Source organism: Balaenoptera physalus (assembly GCF_965194825.1).
Source record: "Balaenoptera physalus genome assembly, chromosome: 1".
NCBI classification, from domain to species: domain Eukaryota; kingdom Metazoa; phylum Chordata; class Mammalia; order Artiodactyla; family Balaenopteridae; genus Balaenoptera; species Balaenoptera physalus.
This window is the reverse complement of record NC_138882.1, coordinates 58,881,838-58,904,136: the sequence shown is the minus strand read 5'-3', so window position 1 is coordinate 58,904,136 and position 22,299 is coordinate 58,881,838. Positions and strand designations below refer to the sequence as shown.

The 22,299-nt window shown below is 36.7% G+C and overlaps 1 protein-coding gene and 1 long non-coding RNA gene across 5 annotated transcripts in view; one reads left to right on the top strand and one right to left on the bottom strand.

Moving 5' to 3' along the window:
• Positions 1-22,299, bottom strand: part of RC3H1 (ring finger and CCCH-type domains 1) — a 98,390-nt gene that overhangs the window by 74,497 nt on the left and 1,594 nt on the right. The gene's annotated exons all lie outside the window — the stretch shown is intronic.
• Positions 10,628-20,694, top strand: LOC309649529. The gene is made up of 2 exons (XR_014257186.1): positions 10,628-13,015; positions 13,331-20,694. It is a non-coding gene; the product is annotated as an uncharacterized lncRNA (long non-coding RNA).

Below are 22,299 nucleotides of genomic sequence, written 5' to 3'. Positions count from 1 at the left end.
AACTCTCAATTTTCGCTATCTTTCAGAGGGCCTCTGGGACACCACTTATTAGCAGCAAGCTATGCTGGCATTCCTATCTTTGAAGGAGATTATCACAGGTTCAGGTAATAAGTGAGCAATACAAGCAAATGGAGATTTAAAGGAATGGCAAGTTCTAAAGTAATAACAATAGAATTTACTATGGGTCAAAACATTCTAAAAAATTGAAGTGCATTATCTTTTAATACTCATAATAACCTTGCAAAATATTATCACACCCTTGAGAAAATCAGGGCCCAGAAAAGTTAAGCAATGTTCTTAAGGTCTCACAGCCGGTAAGGGGTAGAGTTGAGATTCCAACCCAGGTTTGTCTAACTTTACTATTATAAGACTTCCTCTTTAGGTTTCTTAATCATTTGTTGTGGTAGTCTGCAAAGATGGCCACAATTCCTCCCATCCCTGTAGCTATGCCCCTTTGTAATTTGACTTTGCTGCTCTTTCTATCAAGAGATAGAATCTTTTCCCCCACGCTTTGAATCTGGGTGGCCTTAACTTATTTTGAATACTGTAGTTGAATATAGCATTAGTGATGTTTGGAGAGCTTCACAGCATAGGCCTCAAGAAACCTTGCAACTTCCACTCTTGGAACATGGTGCCACTATGTGAGAAGGCTTGAGCTAGACCTGAGCTGAGACCAACAGAACAGAGAAAAATTGTCCCAGCTCAGACCCCTAGAACAATCAGCCCCAATTTTAGCTGCCAGATGACTGAAGCTGCATGAGTGACCTCAGTGGAGACCAGCAGCAGAACCACCTGTGGTTAACCTAGCCCCACGCACTAACTCAGAATTGTAAGCAAATAAAATGGTTGTTGTTTTAAGTCACTAAGTTTTGGGGTGGTTTGTTTTTCAATAATAGATATCTGATTGTTTATATAATCAAGACACAATTTTACATTTATAAATTTCATCATAGCCTTTTGAGAAAAGAGTAATACTGAATGTAATACTGACATTGGAATCTGAAAGGTTGCCTCAACTGAATTACAAACTTTTCATAGAATGAATCTATCCTCTTTTTTTAAGGCCTAAAAATTACTAATATATTTAAGTACCTTCACAAACACAACATGCCTAAATTTAGCTCCTTATTCTTGCAGCATAAATTATCAGTAACTACAGGGAAGAGCATTCAAATGTACCAAAACGGTAACATTTTCAAAGCACAGCATGGATAACAAATCCTTTAGACTTAAAAATACGTACTATTTAGGCTCAATTTAAATCTATCTGAAACTTCGTATTATATTCCAACCGAATATAAATTGTCATCTGTGCAACAGTCCTCCATGTCGACGTGCCAGAGCAGCACTATTAACTCTTAATATTGAAAGTGATTCAAATACTCCCAAGTTGTTAGTCTTTACTGGTTACTACATAAAGAAAGATTTAACCTTCCTTACCAGCATCACCTTAGTCATCTTCAGCAAGTTATAATTGTTTTCACCTACCTACAACTTCTTTATGTACTCCTCAAATCTTTCCCCCTCTATCCCAAAACTGTGGGAGGGGGGACTGGGATTTGAGTGCTAAGCACTTACAAATCATCTCATATAATCCTCCAACAACCTTCTGAGATATCTCCTCTACTTTATCGATGAAGGAAGGAAAGAAAACTGAAAACAGTTACCTGGATAATTTAGTGATCTAGTCATAATTTGAACCTACACTTGTCCAACACCAAATCCTGTACTTTTTCCACTATAATACACTGTCTTCCAACTTTCAGCAGCTGTAATTTTTTAAAATAAATTTATTTATTTATTTTTGGCTGCATTGGGACTTCACTGCTGCCCACGGGCTTTCTCTAGTTGTGGTGAGCGGGGGCTACTCTTCGTTGCAGTGTGCGGGCTTCTCATTGCGGTGGCCTCTCTTGTTGAGGAGCACAGGCTCTAGGGGCACAGGCTTCAGTAGTTGTGGCATGCAGGCTCAGTAGTTGTGGCTCGAGGGCTCTAGAGCACAGGCTCAGTAGTTGTGGCACATGGGCTTAGTTGCTCTGTGGCATGTGGGATCTTCCCAGGCCAGGGCTTGAACCCCTGTCCCCTGCATTGGCAGGCGGATTCTTAACCACTGCACCACCAGGAAAGTCCTAGCACCTGTAATTTTTTATACTTCGTAATAATTATGTTATTAATCAGCCATAAATAAATATCTGTCTAAATTAAACTAAATGGTGCCTGTTTTAGGTTTAATCTGAGCACAATTAGTTTTAAATTAAGTAGATTTAGTACAGGAATACTGGAACTATTTAAGCCCACTAGGTTTTTTTTTTTTCTTAAACCAGGTTACAGCAACTTCTATTATTTCTTTTGAAGAGAATCACAAAGAATACTTTATCAGAATATTTCACTGAGAAATAATCAGGGGACTAAAACACAAAATTAATCTTAATCTTATAAATATTTTAAGATACTTAATGTATTGAAATATAACATACACATAAAAAGTATACAGAACAAGAGTGTTCAGCTCAATGAACATAGTAAGCAAAGTGTGCATACTTGTATACCCAAGATATAGAACATTACCAGCACCCCGGAAAGCCCCCTCACTATCCCTCCCAATCATTACCTCTTTATTCTTCCTCAAAGGTCACTACTATCCTAACTTCTAATGCTATAGATTACTTTTACCTGTTTTAAAATTCTATGTAATGAATCATCAGTATGTGTTTTGTATTTTGGCTTCTTTCACTCAACATCTTTGTTAGATTGTTCTACATTTATATTACTAAGCTGTTACAAAACCCTCCAGTTAACTCTACCACAGTTAGAAAGCTACCCTTCATGAACTCAATTTTGGAGTAGTGATGACATTTGGATTTGGAATGTAGCAGATTTCTGGTGCTGAACAGGAAGAAAAAAAACAAGTATCAATAACAAAAACTGGAAACAAAGAATTCCCTCTTTACTCAAGAAAACAAAGCAGCACATGTGTCACACTTATAGCCCCTACTGCTTTACTTTTACTTGTTTCTGTTTTTTTTTCTGAGGGAGCTTGTGTCCTAGACTTCCTTGTGGCACTTGGTAGATACCATAGGGCTCTGACTGATTCTAGAACTGGACAGCAAAGAGAAAACATGCAGATTATTCAGAATAGGTAAGCTGCATATGCAACATACTTCTTTTGCAATGGTTGGGTGATATGTAGTGTATACTATGACCTAGGGAACTTTTGTGTTAAAGATATAATCTAACATATTTAATAATAGTAAAATAACAATAATATTAGTATTATTAAACTGTCCCGATAATCTACTGGCCAAGGCTTAAGGACATTTTTTATCACTGTTTATTTTTATGGAATATGCCTGAAAGAATTCAAACTATTTCCAATGATTTTCAATTGCGCATACTTGAAAAATAATGCTTAAAAAAAAAAAGGATAGATTAATTTTCCATTTTAGAACTATTTCTAGACTGTTATCCCAGACAATATTTCATTTTGAGTTTAAAAGAATGAACGAATTGCTACATGGAGTCCAAACACAGAAGCCTATAGTTATAATGTATGTCATTTACACATATCAAGTGGTTTGAAACAGTTATACGAATTGTAAAAAGATATTTTGCTATTCCCAAGTACTAGCTACTGTTAGAGAACCTACTGATTTGTTGCTACTATGTCAGAATTAAACATAAAACATTTACTCCAACATATGTAACAAAGATCTTTTAGGGAATAAATTCGTCTTTAAGTTTGTGTAGTGTTATTACAGGGAAAAGAGGATAAAAGGATGGGACAAGCCTAACTGCTGTGGCTTGCACAATAACAAATAAATCTACTATTATCACACTCTATTCTTTGGTAAAATAGGGAGCCCTGCTTTCTTATCTTAAATTACGACCAATTTGTCCCTCTCTTCTCCTAACCCTGAACCTTTTTCCCATTTCCCTACACATATTACTATGTGAATTCCCTTAGGGAAGGCCTTACTTGATCACCTTATTTAAAATTGATCCCTCAACCCTAATCACACTACCACCACAATCTGTGCTTCCCATCTCTTTCCTGATTAATTTTTCTCCACAATACTTCTCACCATCCAATATGCTATATTTTAGTTATTTTGTTACAGTGTGGACACACCACTACTAAAATGTAAGCTCCATGAAAACAGGGATTTTCGATTGTTTCTATCTCTAATTTTTTTTTAGTATATTTTATGTGCCAGGCACTATTCTAAATTTTGCATGCATTATCTCACTTAGTCCTCACAATGACCCTATTATTAGATATTACATATCATTTTACCTTAGTTTTAGAGTTGAAGAAACTGAGCACAAACCTTAGGTAATATGTGCAAGGTCACATGGTAATTAACTTGTCCCTATTTTTTTAAACTTGTAATTCCTTCTGTAGCCCTTCTTTCTTTAGTTACATCGCTATACAACTTGACACTCAATGTACACACCTGGTAATCTGGTAATCATCCTAGATTCCGTCCTCTTCTACCTCTATTAAACTTTTCTATTATCTCTTAAATCTATATCTTCCTTTCCATCTCTACTTCCCTGATTGAAGTTTGTGTTCATTCATTCAAAAGTTACTTACTGAACACCTACCATGTGCCAGACAGTGTCTTAGGATCTGAAGATGTAGCCCTGAATGAAACAAAGTCCCTGCTTTCATACAGCATACAGTCTCTCTCACCTGCATCACACAGTAACATTTTAACTGATCTCTGTCTCCAGCTTTGTTCTTGCCTTCCTCCACACTCCTCACAGCTGCTGGTTATTCACTTATGGTTTTCTTCTATGACAAAAAACTCAATAAAAAAAAGGACAGTAGGGCTTCTCTGGTGGCGCAGTGGTTAAGAATCCACCTGCCGATGCAGGGGACACGACTTCGAGCCCTGGTCCGGAAAGATCCCACATGCCATGGAGCAACTAAGCCCATGAGCCACAACTACTGAGCCTGTGCGCTAAAGCCCCCGAGCCACAACTACTGAGCCCACGCGCCACAACTACTGAAGCCCACGCGCCTAGAGCCCGTGCTCCACAACAAGAGAAGCCACCATGATGAGAAGCTCGCACACCGCAAGGAAGAGTAGCCCCTACCTGCTGCAACTAGAGAAAGCCTGCACGCAGCAATGAAGACCCAACGCAGCCAAAAATAAAATTAAAATAAATAAATTTTAAAAAGAAGGACAATAGACTTGAAAGATCCTCTTTCGCAAAAGAGGGTATCAAAATGGCCAATAAGTGTATAATATGCTTATTTAAGAGTCATGTCATTACTCACAAGGGAAATTTAAATTACGATGACAATGGAAATCTACCACATGCCTACCAGAATGGCTAAAAAAAATTTTACTGACAATACGAAGTATTAAAGATGATATGAGCATACGAACTTCTCATACAATGCTGACAGCAGTGTGAATTGGTACATCCACTTTGGAAAACTGGGAGTATCTCCTTAGGCTAAACCAAAGTCTACTAATGACCCACAAATTCCACTGCTAGGTATTTATATGAGAGGAATGACTAAGTATGTCCACCAAAAATCATATGCAGTAATGTTCATAACAGCTTTACTCACAAAAAGCCAAAAATAAACTGTAAGCAACCCAAATGTCCATCAACAAAATGGATAAACTGTGATAAGTTCATACAATGGAATACTATACAGCACTAATAAAAATAAAACAATTGATCCACTGTTACATATAACATGGACACATTTCACAGATATTACAATGAACAAAGCCAGATACAAAATAGCACCTACTGTAGGATTTAATTTATAGAGGAAGCAAAAAGAAGACATGATGCATGATTTCAGTTAAGAAAAGGCAAAATAGACTATAGTGCTAGAAGTCAGAATTAACTCTTAGGAAAGCTAGGAGGCAGTAGAGGGTGTACTGTCTGGGAAAGAGTAGAAAGAATTCTTGGGTGTTAGAAACATTGCATATCTTGATTTGGGTGATGGTTACACAAGTGTATATATGTAAAAAGTAATCAAGATCTACCGCTATGATTTTTGCCCTTTAGTGCATGTATTTTGTATCTCAAGTTAAAAAACAAACAACATCAACAAAAACTCTTAGGGACTTCCCTGGTGGCGCAGTGGTTAAGAATCCGCCTGCCAATGCAGGGGACACAGACTCGAGCCCTGGTCTGGGAAGATCGTACATGCCGTGGAGCAACTAAGCCCGTGCACTACAACTACTGAGGCTGCACTCTAGAGACCGTAAGCCACAACCACTGAGCTCACATGCCACAACTACTGAAGCCCGCACGCCTAGAGCCCATGCTCCGCAACAAGAGAAGCCACCGCAATGAGAAGCCTACGCACCACAACAAAAGGGTAGCCCGTGCTCGCCGCAACTAGAGAAAGCCCGCGTGCGGCAATGAAGACCCAACGCAGCCATAAATACATAAGTAAATAAATAAATAAAATTTTAAAAAACCTCTTAGATGGTGCCTTAGCAGAATCAATCCAAAGTGCTTGAACATGCCATACAAGATCCCTGGGATGTGGCCCCCACCTACTTCTCCAGCTTTATTTTTCACCACCATCTGCCTCATGTTTTATACTCTAGCAACAAAAGTATGAAGGTTTCTCTGTATACAACATATTCTTTTTCACTCTAGGTCTTGTTTGGCTCAAGTATTCCCCTAAATCTGGGATGTTAAACCCCTATTCATCCTTTAAGTCGTATTCAACTCAGGAAGCTCTTTCAAGAAACCTTTTTATAGCCCAATGTATATTAGGTTGCCCCTCTGATGATTCCAATACATTCTAAACTCTTTCTATAAGAGGAAGTCCATATTGTTGTATGCTGTTGTATGGCATATATTTGTTCAACAATTGTTAAATGACTGAAAAATATCACTACTTGATTGTGGCAAGTTTCATATTTCTAAAGATAGTGTTGGACAATTCACATAAAATGTAAGACAGCTAAATCTATCATCACAAGATGAGTTCATTTTTTTTAACACTGTACTTATTAATCTTTAGAAGATAGTACGGACCACAGCAACAGTCAGCTCTACCCACCACCAGAGCCTCCCATCAAGCCTCTTAGATAGCCTCAACCACCAGAGGACAGACAGCAAAAGCAAGAAAAATACAATACTGCAGCCTGTGGAACAAAAACCACATTCACAGAAAGACAGACAAGATGAAAAGGCAGAGGGCTATATACCAGATGAAGGGACAAGATAAAACCCCAGAAAAACAACTAAACAAAGTGGAGATAGGCAACCTTCCAGAAAAAGAATTCAGAATAATGATAGTGAAGATGATCCAGGACCTCGGAATAAGAATGGAGGCAAAGATCGAGAAGATGCAAGAAATGTTTAACAAAGACCTAGAAGAATTAAAGAACAAACAAACAGAGATGAACAATACAATAATTGAAATGAAAACTACACTAGAAGGAATCAATAGCAGAATAACTGAGGCAGAAGAACGGATAAGGGACCTGGAAGACAGAACGGTGGAATTCACTGCTGCGGAACAGACTAAAGAAAAAAGAATGAAAAGAAATGATGACAGCCTAAGAGACCTGTGGGACAACAGTAAATGCAACAACATTCACATTATAGGGCTCCCAGAAGGAGAAGAGAGAGAAAAAGGACCCGAGAAAATATTTGAAGAGATTATAGTCAAAAACTTCCCTAACATGGGAAAGGAAATAGCCACCCAAGTCCAGGAAGCACAGAGAGTCCCATACAGGATAAACCCAAGGAGAAACATGCCGAGACACATAGTAATCAAATTGGCAAAAATTAAAGACAAAGAAAACTTACTGAAAGCAGCAAGGGAAAAACGACAAATAACATACAAGGGAACTCCCATAAGGTTAACAGCTGATTTCTCAGCAGAAACTCTACAACCCAGAAGGGACTGGCATGATATATTTAAAGTGATGAAAGGGAAAAACCCACAACCAAGATTACTCTACCCGGCAAGGATCTCATTTAGATTTGATGGAGAAATCAAAAGCTTTACAGACAAGCAAAAGCTAAGAGAATTCAGCACCACCAAACCAGTTCTACAACAAATGCTAAAGGAACTTCTCTAAGTGGGAAACACAAGAGAAGAAAAGGACCTACAAAAACAAACCCAAAACAATTAAGAAAATGGTCATAGGAACATACATATCGATAATTACCTTAAACGTGAATGGATTAAATGCCCCAACCAAAAGACACAGGCTTGCTGAATGGATACAAAGACAAGACCCATCTATATGCTGTCTACAAGAGACCCACTTTAGACCTAGGGACACATACAGACTGAAAGTGAGGGGATGGAAAAAGATATTCCATGCAAATGGAAATCAAAAGAAAGCTGGAGTAGCTATACTCATATCAGATAAAATAGACTTTAAAATAAAGAATGTTACAAGAGATAAGGACACTACATAATGATCAAGGGATCAATCCAAGAAGATGCATAACAATTATAAATATATATGCACCCAACATAGGAGCACCTCAATACATAAGGCAACTGCTAACAGCTATAAAAGAGGAAATTGACAGTAACATAATAATAGTGGGGGACTTCAACACCTCACTTACACCAATGGACAGATCATCCAAAATGAAAATAAATAAGGAAACAGAAGCTTTAAATGACACAATAGACCAGATAGATTCAGTTGATATTTATAGGCCATTCCATCCAAAAACAGCAGATTACACATTCCTCTCAAGTGCACACGGAACATTCTCCAGGATAAATCACATCCTAGGTCACCAATCAAGCCTCAGTAAATTTAAGAAAACTGAAATCATATCAAGCATCTTTTCTGACCAAAATGCTATGAGATTAGAAATGACTTACAGGGAAAAAAACGTGAAAAGCACAAACACATGGAGGCTAAACAATACGTTACTAAATAACCAAGAGATCACTGAAGAAATCAAAGAGGAAATCAAAAAATACCTAGAGACAAATGACAATGAAAACATGACGATCTAAAACCTATGGGATTCAGCAAAAGCAGTTCTAAGAGGGAAGTTATGGCTATACAAGCCTACCTAAAGAAACAAGAAAAATTTCAAGTAAACAATCTAACCTTACACCTAAAGGAACTAGAGAAAGAAAAACAAAACCCAAAGTTAGCAGAAGGAAAGAAATCATAAAGATCAGAGCGGAAATAAATGAAATAGAAACAAAGAAAACAATAGCAGAGATCAATGAAACTAAAAGCTGGTTCTTTGAGACGATAAACAAAATTGATAAGCCATTAGCCAGACTCATCAAGAAAAAGAGGGAGAGGACTCAAATCAATAAAATTACAAATGAAAAAGGAGAAGTTACAACAGACACCGCAGAAATACAAAGCATCCTAAGAGACTACTAGAAGCAACTCTATGCCAATAAAACGGACAACCTGGAACAAATGGACAAATTCTTAGAAAGGTATAACCTTCCAAGACTGAACCAGGAGGAAACAGAAAATATGAACAAACCAATCAAGTAATGAAATTGAAACTGTGATTAAAAATCTTCCTACAAACAAAAGTCCAGGACCAGATGGCTTCACAGGTGAATTCTATCAAACATTTAGAGAAGAGCTAACACCCATCCTTCTCAAACTCTTCCAAAGAAATGCAGAGGAAGGAACACTCCCAAACTCATTCTATGAGGCCACCATCACCCTGATACCAAAACCAGACAAAGATACTACAAAAAAAGAAAATTACAGACCAATATCACTGATGAATGTAGATGCAAAAATCCTCAACAAAATACTAGCAAACAGAATCCAACAACACATTAAAAGGATCATACACCACGATCAAGTGGGATTTATCCCAGGGATGCAAGGATTCTTCAATATAGGCAAATCAATCAACGTGATACACCATATTAACAAATTGAAGAATAAAAACCATATGATATCTCAATAGATGCAGAAAAAGCTTTTGACAAAATTCAACACCCATTTATGATAAAAACTCTCCAGAAAGTGGGAATAGAGGGAACCTACCTCAACATAATAAAGGCCACATACGACAAACCCACAGCAAACATCATTCTCAATGGTGAAAAACTGAAAGCATTTCCCCTAAGATCAGGAACGAGACAAGGATGTCCTCTCACCACTATTATTCAACATAGTTATGGAAGTCCTAGCCACGGCAATCAGACGAAAAAGAAATAAAAGGAATACAAATTGGAAAAGAAGAAGTAAAACTGTCACTGTTTGCAGATGACATGATATTATACATAGAGAATCCTAAAAATGCCACCAGAAAACTACTAGAGCTAATCAATGAATTTGGTAAAGTTGCAGGATACAAAATTAATGCACAGAAATCTCTTGCATTCCTATACACTAATGATGAAAAATCTGAAAGTGAAATTAAGGAAACACTCCCATTTACCATTGCAACAAAAAGAATAAAATACCTAGGAATAAACCTACCTAGAGAGACAAAAGACCTGTATGCAGAAAACTATAAGACACTGATGAAAGAAATTAAAGATGATACCAACAGATGGAGAGACATACCATGTTCTTGGATTGGAAGAATCAATATTGTGAAAATGACTACACTACCTACCAAAAGCAATCTACAGATTCAATGTAATCCTTATCAAAAATACCAATGGCATTTTTTATGGAACTAGAACAAATCATCTTAAAATTTGTATGGAGACACAAAAGACCCCGAATAGCCAAAGCAGTCTTGAGGGAAAAAAACGGAGCTGGAGGAATCAGACTCCCTGACTTCAGACTATACTACAAAGCTACAGTAATCAAGACAATATGGTACTGGCAGAAAAACAGAAATATAGATCGATGGAACAAGACAGAAAGCCCAGAGATGAACCCATGCACCTATGGTCAACTAATCTATGACAAAGGAGGCAATGATATACAATGGAGAAAAGACAGTCTCTTCAATAAGTGGTGCTGGGAAAACTGGACAGCTACATGTAAAAGAATGAAATTAGAATACTCCCTAACACCATACACAAAAATAAACTCAAAATGGATTCGAGACCTAAATGTAAGACCGGACACTATAAAACTCTTAGAGGAAAACACAGGAAGAACACTCTTTGACATAAATCACAGCAAGATCTTTTTTGATCCACCTCCTAGACTAATGGAAATAAAAACAAAAATAAACAAATGGGACCTAATGAAACTTCAAAGCTTTTGCACAGCAAAGGAAACCATAAACAAGACGAAAAGACAACCCTCGGAATAGGAGAAAATATTTGCAAACGAATCAACAGACAAAGGATTAATCTCCAAAATATATAAACAGCTCATGCAGCTCAATATTAAAGAAACAAACAACGCAATCCAAAAATGGGCCGAAGACCTAAATAGACATTTCTCCAAAGAAGACATACAGATGGCCAAGAAGCACATGAAAATATGCTTAACATCACTAATTATTAGAGAAATGCAAATCAAAACTACAATGAGGTATCACCTCACACCAGTTAGAATGGGCATCATCAGAAAATCTACAAACAACAAATGCTGGAGAGGGTGTGGAGAAAAGGGAACCCTCTTGCACTGTTGGTGGGAATGTAAATTGATACAGCCACTATGGAGAACAGTATGGAGGTTCCTTAAAAAACTAAAAATAGAATTACCATATGATCCAGCAATCCCACTACTGGGCATATACCCAGAGAAAACCATAATTCAAGAAGACACATGCACCCCAATGTTCATTGCAGCACTATTTACAATAGCCAGGTCATGGAAGCAACCTAAATGCCCATCGACAGACGAATGGATAAAGAAGTTGTGGTATATATATACAATGGAATATTACTCAGCCATAAAAAGGAACGAAATTGAGTCATTTCTTGATACATGGATAGATCTAGAGACTGTCATACAGAGTGAAATAAGTCAGAAAGAGAAAAACAAATATCATATATTAACGCATGTATGTGGAATCTAGAAAAATGGTACAGATGAACCGGTTTCGGTTTGCAGGGCACAAGTTGAGACACAGATGTAGAGAACAAACGTATGGACACCAAGGGTGGAAAACCGTGGTGGGATGGGGACGGTGGTGTGCTGAATTGGGTGATTGGGATTGACATGTATACACTGATGTGTATAAAATTGATGACTGATTAAAAAAAAAAAAGAAAATAGTACGCTTCCAAAATTAACCACATTCTTAAAACTACCTATAAGCGAGGTAAAGCTAAAAGTGAAGTGACAGATTAAAAAGATAAGGATAAAGAAACTAATCTGAAAAGGCTACGTATTGCATGAGTCCAACTATACAATATTATATATTCCACATAAACATATAAAAAGATGCTCCACATCATATGTTACCAGGGACATGCAAATTAAAACAATGTGATACCACTACACACTATTAGAATGGCCAAAATTTGGAACACGGACAACACCAAATGTTGACAAAGATGTGGAGCCAACAGGAACTATCATTCATTGCAGATAGGAATGCAAAATCTGGCAACCACTTTGAAAAACAGTTTGGCATTGTATTACAAAACTAAACATACTCTTACCATACGATCCAGCAATCACTCTCCTTGATATTTACTCAAAGGAGCTGAAAACTTGTACCTACACAAAAACCTGCACATGGATATTTATAGCAGTTTTATTCATAACTGTAAAACTTGGAAGCAACAAACCAAGATGTCCACCAGTGGTACAACTGTGGTACAACCAGACAATGGAATATCATTCAGTACTAAAAAAGAAATGAGCTATCAAGTCACAAAAAGACATGGAAGAAACTTAAATGCATATTGTATGATTCCAACTATAGGACACTTTGGAAAAGGCAAAACTATGGAGACAATAAAAAGATCAGTGGATGCTAGAAGCTGGGGTGAGGAAGGATGAATACGCAGAGCAAAGAGGATTTTTAAAGCAATGAAAATATTCTGTATGATACTATAATAATGGATACCTGTCATTATACATTTGTGCAAATCACAGAATGTATAACACCGAGAGTGAACCCTAATACAAACTATGGACTTTAAGCATTAATGTAGGGCTTCCCTGGTGGCGCAGTGGTTGAGAGTCTGCCTGCCAATGCAGGGGACACGGGTTCGAGCCCTGGTCTGGGAAGATCCCACATGCCGCGGAGCGAATGGGCCCGTGAGCCGCAACTACTGAGCCTGCGCATCTGGAACCTGTGCTCCGCAATGGGAGAGGCCGCGACGGTGAGAGGCCCGCGCATCGTGATGAAGAGTGGCCCCCGCTTGCCGCAACTGGAGAAAGCCCTCGCACAGAAGCGAAGACCCAACACAGGCAAAAATAAATAATAAATAAATAAATTAAAAAAAAAAAAAAAGGCATCAATGTAAGTTCATCAATTGTAATTAACGTACCACTCTGGCGGTGGATGTTGATAATAAGGGTGGCTATGCATGTGTGGAGGCAGCTGAGTATGCGGGAAATTTTCGTACCTTCCTCTCAATTTTACTGTGAACCTAAGACTACTCTAAAACAAACAAATCAACCAACCAACCAAGTCTTTTAAAAACAAAAAATACTGAAAAAAAAAAAAAAAATCAACAAGTGAACCTGAAATCTCTCTCAAAAATGGAGATTCTATTGACAGGATTTTGCTCCCCGCCCATTCTTTCCCCTCTGCCCCTCACCATTTTGTCATGATACACTTAAGACGCTTAAAGTTTTAACACTCTGAGAACAATGAATTAAATAATGCACGTCACTATGGGAATAGGTACTACAACTTCAATATTCAAAGATGCTGTCATGACATTAACTGTTCTAAGCTTTGTGATATTCTAAGTTACTCTTACATGTTTTTAAAGAGATTTAAATATTACATTTTCTACTCTAAGGATTTTCTTATTTCAAAAAACCCTCTCTCTCTCCTGCCCTCATTTTTTCTAACGCAGTAGAAAGAGAATATATTGGAAGGAACTTTTGTGTCCCTATGAGCAGATTTTGTCAACTGCAAACCTACATAATAAAATGACATTTCTGAAAAAATTGACTCAGATAACTCATAACTCAACTTTTCTAAATATAAGGAGAGCCTTATGTTTTAAAAAAGTTTTTAATAAATTTAAAGAGAGGACAGATTCGAGCAAAGAGTGACAGTTTTAATCAAAACAGTAATTAATGTAAAAGCTGACATATAAAACATGGGTTTTAAGAGCAGTAATTATAGGGAAAGCATTTCAAAATGAAGTGTAAAATTCAGGCTTTTTTTTTTTTTTTAAATACAGTACTTAAACATGGAAGACTACTACTCTTTAACAGAATGTCTCCACAAAAATGAACTTTTGAGCAAGCATAACCAGTATACAGAGAAGATCAAATCAAGACCTTACACAGTATAGCTGTTTTCAGCAAAAGTAGAGGTAAAGCTTACCCCAAAAGAAAGGCAAAAGAGCTCTGGAAACTTTAACATGGTAATTTAAAGAATGTTTAAGAAGGTACAAGTTCATGTGGTAACCAAATTGGATTTTACAAAGTATTTGAATAGAATACAAATGTAAATCAGTAGCAATAGAGAATTCTGGATGGCAACACTGTTCAGTTAAATTCTATTCACCCTTACCAGGCAATTCATATTAGTACAGGTAATTAATTTTTATTATGTAAAGTGGATCACACACAGAAGAAAAAATATTTTTCCATAATAACTGAATTATAGAGAAATAAGATAAATTTCTTATTTAAGATAAGAAATAAGATAAACTTCTTCATTTCAAGTTCTAATTTTTTAAAGAATGAGTACATTAGTATTTATTAAATCTATAGCTAGAGCCTCTATAGTTTTGATTTATATTTTAAATTACATAGTACATAATCAAACAGTCCCCAGTAATCTCTTCAAAAGTGACCGCAACTTTAAAATTAATTGTAAAAGCAACCAACTAGTGGAGATCCCAAGAGAGAACTAGAAAAAGGAGTTCTAGATTCTTATCTCAACTCTGCCAGTTATTAGCTCTGAGACCTGTTTATCTTTGATAAATATTCAAAAGGTTTAGAGAAAAAATAAGAAAGAAAAAGATGACTCCAGAATTTAGGGACAAGAAGAGTGGAGTAAAAGATGATGCCCTGATAAGAAACCGTATTATAATGGACAGCATCTGGAAAGGCTGATTCTTTGGGGGGAGAGTAAAGGATTTTAAATTATGTCAAGTTTAGGACTGCTGGCAGCACAAGCAAAAACATTGAAAAGGTAGGCTTAGGACAAATTGAGGCCATGCAAATGGTAAGTTCTCTGTGAGAGTGAATATAAATGGAGAACCGGACTTTGGTTTATATCAGCATTCTTCAATAGAACTTCCTGAGATGATGGAAATGTGCTATATCTGCATTTTCCAATATGGTAGCCACTAGCCACATGTGGCTATTGAGCCCCTGAAATGTGGCTGGTGCAACTGAGGAACTAAATTTAAAATTTTGATTTTAATTAATTAAAACTTAAATTTATCCATACAACAGAGTACTATTTAGCAATAAAAAGAAATGAGCTATCAAGTCACAGAGAGACATGGAAGAACCTTAAATGTACGTTGTTAAGTGAAAGAAGACAATCTCACCCATAGAACTGTACAACACAAAGAGTGAACCGTAATGTAAACTATGGACTTTAGTTAATAATTTGTCAATATTGGTTTATCAATTATAACAAATGTAAGATGTTAACAGAAATAACTGTGGGGGAAGGTATATATGGAAATTATACCTTCAGTGCAATTTTCTATAAACCTAAAACTGCTCTTAAAAAAAGTCCATTAAAGGACTTCCCTGGTGGTGCAGTGGTTAAGAATCCGCCTGCCAATGCAGGGGACACGGGTGCAAGCCCTGGTCCGGGAAGATCCCACGTGCTGTGGAGCAACTAAGCCTGTGTGCCACAACTACTGAGCCTGTACTCTAGAGCCCACGAGCCACAACTACTGAAGCCCGCACGCCTAGAGCCCGTGCTCTACAACAAGAGAAGCCACTGCAATGAGAAGCCCGCGCACCGCAACGAAGAGTAGCCCCCGCTCGCCACAACTAGAGAAAGCCCGCACGCAGCAACAAAGACCCAACACAGCCAAAACTAAATGAAATAAAATAATTAAAAAAAAAAAGAAAGCACACTGCTTTAAAAAAAAAAGTGCATTAAAAATTTTAAATTTAAGTAGTCACATGTAGCTAGTGGCTGATATTAAACAGCACAGGTCCATATTAATGAAAAGACTGATGTGGAAAGAAAATGAGAATGGTATTTCATTTCTGACCACCAACTCCATAAATACACAGTTTATTTGTATCTTGAATACTAACATTTGACAGCAGAAAATTTTCAAATATTCTAGATAAATAGCTTTCTAAAGTGATTTTTGTTAAACAAAATTTAAGGAAGAAAACAACATTTATTGAATGGGTGCTATACTATAGATATATGCTAACTCATTTAAATTACAAAACAATCCTTTAAAAGAAGATATTACCATTTCTGTTTTTAGAGATGAAGAATCATAAAGCTTATGTGACAAAAGATGGGAGCTTAGACACATCTGACTCCAAAATGTATGTTCTAATATATTCTGTACATAGTTTTATGACTCCCAAAATCAAAAACATAAGTGAGGGCTTCCCTGGTGGCGCAGTGGTTGAGAATCTGCCTGCCAATGGGACACGGGTTCGAGCCCTGGTCTGGGAAGATCCCACATGCCGTGGAGCAACTAGGCCCGTGAGCCACAATTACTGAGCCTGCGCGTCTGGGAGCCTGTGCTCCGCAACAAGAGAGGCCGCGATAGTAAGAGGTCCGCGCACCGCGATGAAGAGTGGCCCCCACTTGCCGCAACTAGAGAAAGCCCTCACATAGAAACGAAGACCCAACACAGCCATAAATAAAAAAAAATTTAAAAAAAGTGAATTTTCCCACAATGAATCTATCATCAGGAACGACAGGTTATATAGCAGAATACAGTAATTAATTAATGATATACTCAGAGTCTAAAAAAGTGGCCCTGCATTAAACTGCCCCATGCTAATGTGATTTTTACCTCATTACCCTTCTTGCTGTCCATATTACCTAGAGTACCTTTACTCCCCCATCTAATTTGCATGTTTTAATCTGCTGTGAAATTAGAAAACAGCAGATTAAATTCTGCTGTGAAAATATCAAACTTCTTATAATTATGTACAGAGCAAGAGAGGTTCTAAGCCAGTGCCTTTAGTGTAGATGATTTAGTTCATTAACTTTGTGATAAAGGTCTTTTTGTCTACTTATTCTCAATTGGGATCAGGTTAGATGATATACTGTTCTATAATAAAGCTAAGAATATAATGATCCTGTTTCATTCACAAATGTTCCACTAAACCATATTTTCAAGCATAGATCTCTAAACTTAACCTCATTTAAAGATGTTATTTTATGATTGAATGTATTAATTTAGTACACTAGCTTTCTAATAAATGTTACTATTAAAGATTAATCAGATGTATATAAACATAGAAATATTTAGCAAGTTGATATTTCCTGAAAAAAGTCACTATTAAAGAAAAGCAGGAATTTTACTGCATTGAGTTCTAAATATTCGTTATAATTCTTTTCATCACTTTTTAAGTTGTTCTTATAACTAAATTTAATAGTTACTAATAAAATTTTCCTAAAAGGGGGGAAATTAGTATCAAAATTTAAATTCTTCTTCCCAATTTAGAGCTTCTGTATCTGTAAACCATTACAAATCTTTAACAGTAACATAAAATCTGTATTTCACTTCTCACCTTAATTGTTAAGATTTAAATTTAATTAGGGGAAGTACCTAAATTTTGAATTTAAGTCAAAGCTGAAAGAAAAAAAGTCTGTTTATTTTCTCCCTCAATCAAACAAACAATTTTAAAAAGCTACAAACCAATTGCTTCTGTAACAGTGTCTATGTTTTTGGAGGGAGTCAGGTATAGAGCCAAGACCAAGGTTTCAAAGATTTATTCAACAAGCAGAGTGTCTGGCAAATCATAACTCTAAACAGCCTCAAAGATTAGCTGAATAAAAGTAATAAAGTTAGGGGACTTTCCTGGTGGTCCAGTGGTTAAGAATCCGCCTTCCAATGCAGGGGATGCAGGTTCGATCTCTGGTCGAGGAATTAACATCCCACATGACAAGGGGCAACTAAGCCCACGCGCTGCAACTACAGAGCCCACGTGCTCTAGAGCCCATGCACCACAACTAGAGAGGCCATGCAGCACAACTAGAGAGGCCATGCACCACAACTAGAGAGCCCATGCACTCTGGAGCCCATGTGCCACGACTACTGAGCCAGTGTGCTCTGGAGCCCGCATGCCACAGCTAGAGAGAAACCCACGTGCCATAGCTAGAGAGAAGCCGGTGTGCCACAACAAAAGATTCCTGTGTGCTGCAACTGAGACCCGACGGAGCCAAAAATAAATTAATTAATTTAAAAAAAAGTAATAAAGTTAGATTCACACAGATTAAAGAGTTTCAATCTAACAATCATTTTCTAATATAACTTCATATAAGTCCTTGTCTATTAATATTCCAAGTTTCTTCTCTATATTAAGAAAAAACAAAAGCCAAACAAGCTGTAGATAAGACTATTCATCGCTCACATTTGTATAGAACATTAAAACTTAGTTAATTCTCACAACTCAACGAGGAAATACTAATGAGTCTGAGAGCTTAAGTACAACTTCTTTGGAGTGATCAAGATGAAAAGTTTGAACTGCTGTGACTTCCAACTTTTCTTCCATAAAGAATCCCTGGCAGCATGCCTACTGTACTTAGAGAAGAATGTAAAGAATGAGGTGGTTTTTGATTCCTAACAATCATATCCCAAAATTTTTTCCTGCAATTTCAATTATACATAGCACTCTTGCTCAATCTTGGCTCAAAATCATTTTATGTAATATTCATAAAGACAAAAAGTAGAATGGTGGTTGCCAGGGACTGGGGGAGAGGGGGATGGGGAGTAACTGCTCAATGGGCACAAGAGTTTCCTTTTGGGGTGATAAAATGTTTTGGAACTAAAGGTAGTGGTTGCACAACACTGTGAATGTACTGCCACTGAACTGTTTACTTTAAAATGGTTAATTTTATGTTATGCAATTTAAACCTCCATTTAAAAAAAAATTTATGTTAAGATATATAGACCACTGTAGAACTCTTCTTCAAAAACATTGCTACCACATTCAAACGCTATTTAGATCTTGGAGATATTTAGAAAAAAACGCATTACGAACTAAATTATTACCATATATGCACAGTAATGGGTGTGTACTGATATCATTGCTAAAATGCTTGACAAACATCAAACATACCTTTATAAATAATCTCAAATAAATATAAATGAACCTTAAAACATTTATTTCTCTAGGGCAGAACATAATTTGAGTCAGTTCAACTGTGCATGTAAGATGAACTCAAATTTTTTACTAGAATTCTTTTCTCAAACCTCAATCAGGAAAATATTGTGAACTGACAAGAAATGTCTAACATTACATAGAGTAAATAAGAATATAAGAAGTAAACAGACACAAATCTGACCAATAATGGATATAAATAAATATGCTAAAGCTAACTGTCTTGGGGATGTAGCACAACATCACTTCAGATTAAGTAAACTTCACACTTCAAAATGTATAGAATCGGGACTTCCCTGGTGGTGCAGTGGTTAAGACTCCATGCTCCCAATGCAGGGGGCCGGGGTTCGAACCCTGCTCAGGGAACTAGATCCCACATGCATGCTGCAACTAAGAGTTCGCATGCCACAACTAAGACCCGGCGCAACCAAATAAAAATAAATAAATATTAAAAAAAAGAGAAAATGTATAGAATCAACATTAAGAAACTTTGGAGTAAGAAAAATTCCTTTATATAAATGGCTGACAAAATTAATATTATGCTATAACCTCCAAGGCTAGTCCAAATCCAGTCTAGACTCCAGGATTAAACAAAAAAGAAGGCGATCTTAAAGAAGATCCTAACGAACAGGCTGATTTTGAAATCTGTGAGTGTTCTGATGCAGGTCAATCTGAGAATTTAAATCCACTTGAATCCAATCCGAAAGAATACCTCAACTCCTGAGCATGGACATAGCCAAAGCTAAACCAGGTCAGTATACCTTGCCAAGGAACATCCTGCTCTGAAGTGTCCACCAAACAAGGATCACTTATCAGTTTATTCTTCACTTTACTGGGTGCCAACCATTGGCAAGATATATGTAAGAGTGGACTGATTAGACCCCACCGAACTCCATTTCAAGTTCTAATATCTGGAGGTAAAAAACACTGCAGAATTCTAAATGGTCTATGGCTTTAAAAAATTATAAATGAAGAATTCCAAATGTTAGCTGACCTGACTTTAACACTACCGAATGTTACTAAAGTCATTTTTAAACTTCCCCTAAGGGACTTCCCTGGTGGCGCAGTGGTTAAAAATCTGCTTGCCAATGTAGGGGATGCGGGTTCAAGCCCTGGTCCAGGAAGATCCCACATGCCACGGAGCAACTAAGCCCACGCGTCACAACTACTGAGCCTGTCTGTGCTCTAGAGCTCGCGAGCCACAACTACTGGAGCCCGTGCTCCACAACGAGAAGCCACCACAATGAGAAGCCCACGCACTGCAACAAAGAGTAGCCCCTGCTCACCACAACTAGAGAAAGCCTGCGCGCAGCAATGAAGACCAAACGCAGCCAAAAATAAATAAATAAATTTATTAAAAGAATAAAAATTAAAAAAAATAAAACTTTCATTAAGTATTTATTTCAAAGGCACAACTTAGTTAACTGCTTATATAACAAATTAAAGCCATGAAACAATTACAGCAATACCACAAATTTGTCCTATGTATACGGTATGAGTTTCTATATTTACGGCATTCAGATCTGTTAAAAACAAATATAAGTGCTTCTTTGGTAATTCACACGAGTAAATACGTTCTCAAACTCATAAGTGAATAATTTGGCCGTGTACAAATAATGATAATAGAAAAGATATTAGAGCTAAAGGCAAGCACAGTATTACAAAACACAGTTCATGGTTTTAAAAAAAAAGGAATCCATCAATACAGGAGATGCTTCAAAGTTTAACCCTGGGACATATGGCAGCAGTAGCAATAGTAAAGCATCTAATTTGTGTCACAAGACTTCAGTTTGAGTAAGCTTTTTTACCTATTAATTAAGCGGCCTTTTTGCTAGTTATAGCTACTTAGCTTCGCTTAAGCCTCAGATTCTTCCTATATTACAGACTAATTAGGAGGAATAAATGAGAATATTTTTACTCATTTACTCATTTAACAAATGTGCTTTGAAAAACTTATTTTAAATTTTTTATGTACAAAAAAAAACCCTTTCAAATTTCTCCAAACGAAACAAACATATATTAACTTTTAATATTACCGAGAAAATACAAATCTAATTTTTAAGCTATGGTCCCAAAACTTCTTGGAAGAAAATTCTTAAATATTACTTGAGAAAATCTGAACTGACATAATCGGAATAAACACTGATACTGAAGACATAACAATTGAGGGATCACATCGTAAAACAGCCTGACACAAATAAAAACAGAATTCTATATCAAGCATAAATTGGGACCCAGACTCAATGACTGCTGGGTCAGCATCTAATTTCAAACACAAAACCTTAACACTTAAAAATCTTTGTTTTTAGGAAACTGATGAGGCAAATTAGTCCTTGACACAACATAAGATTTGTTTTCACAACAAAGCACACTGACCACTTACAAATTCATATGTTACTACAATTGTTCTAATAGGTTTAGAGTCACAGATAATTTTAAGTATCATTATGAGATAGAGTTCACTTGCATTCTGTACCAACCTAACAAAATTCAGCAAAAAAAATTGATTGATTAAATCATGACTTTGAACACTCAAAAAAAAACGCCCCTTTTGAAATTTATTCCCAGAAAATTCACATCAGCAGAAGCCATGTGAAAGTTGTTCTTTCCCCACTCCCTAAAAAGTCAAAACATCCACATTATTTATACTAGGCTTAAAATGAAAGTCATTCATATTCATCCATTATACTTCAATCCTAAGCAACAATAAAACAGTCCAACCTCCAGGTTTATTCAATTTCTAGTCTATTTACTGTCAACTCTTGTGGAAGAACCAAGGCCCAGTGCCTCTCATTAAACTTCATATAACCTGAAAATGCTCGGAATTACAACAGATATGGACAATTCTCATTAGAAATTCACCTTAAAAATGGGTGAAAGATATTAATTGGCATTTTCTCTGCCCAGCACAGGTCCTTTTAAGAACACGAACTAGATGGACCACGCAATTTAATATTAAATAGTG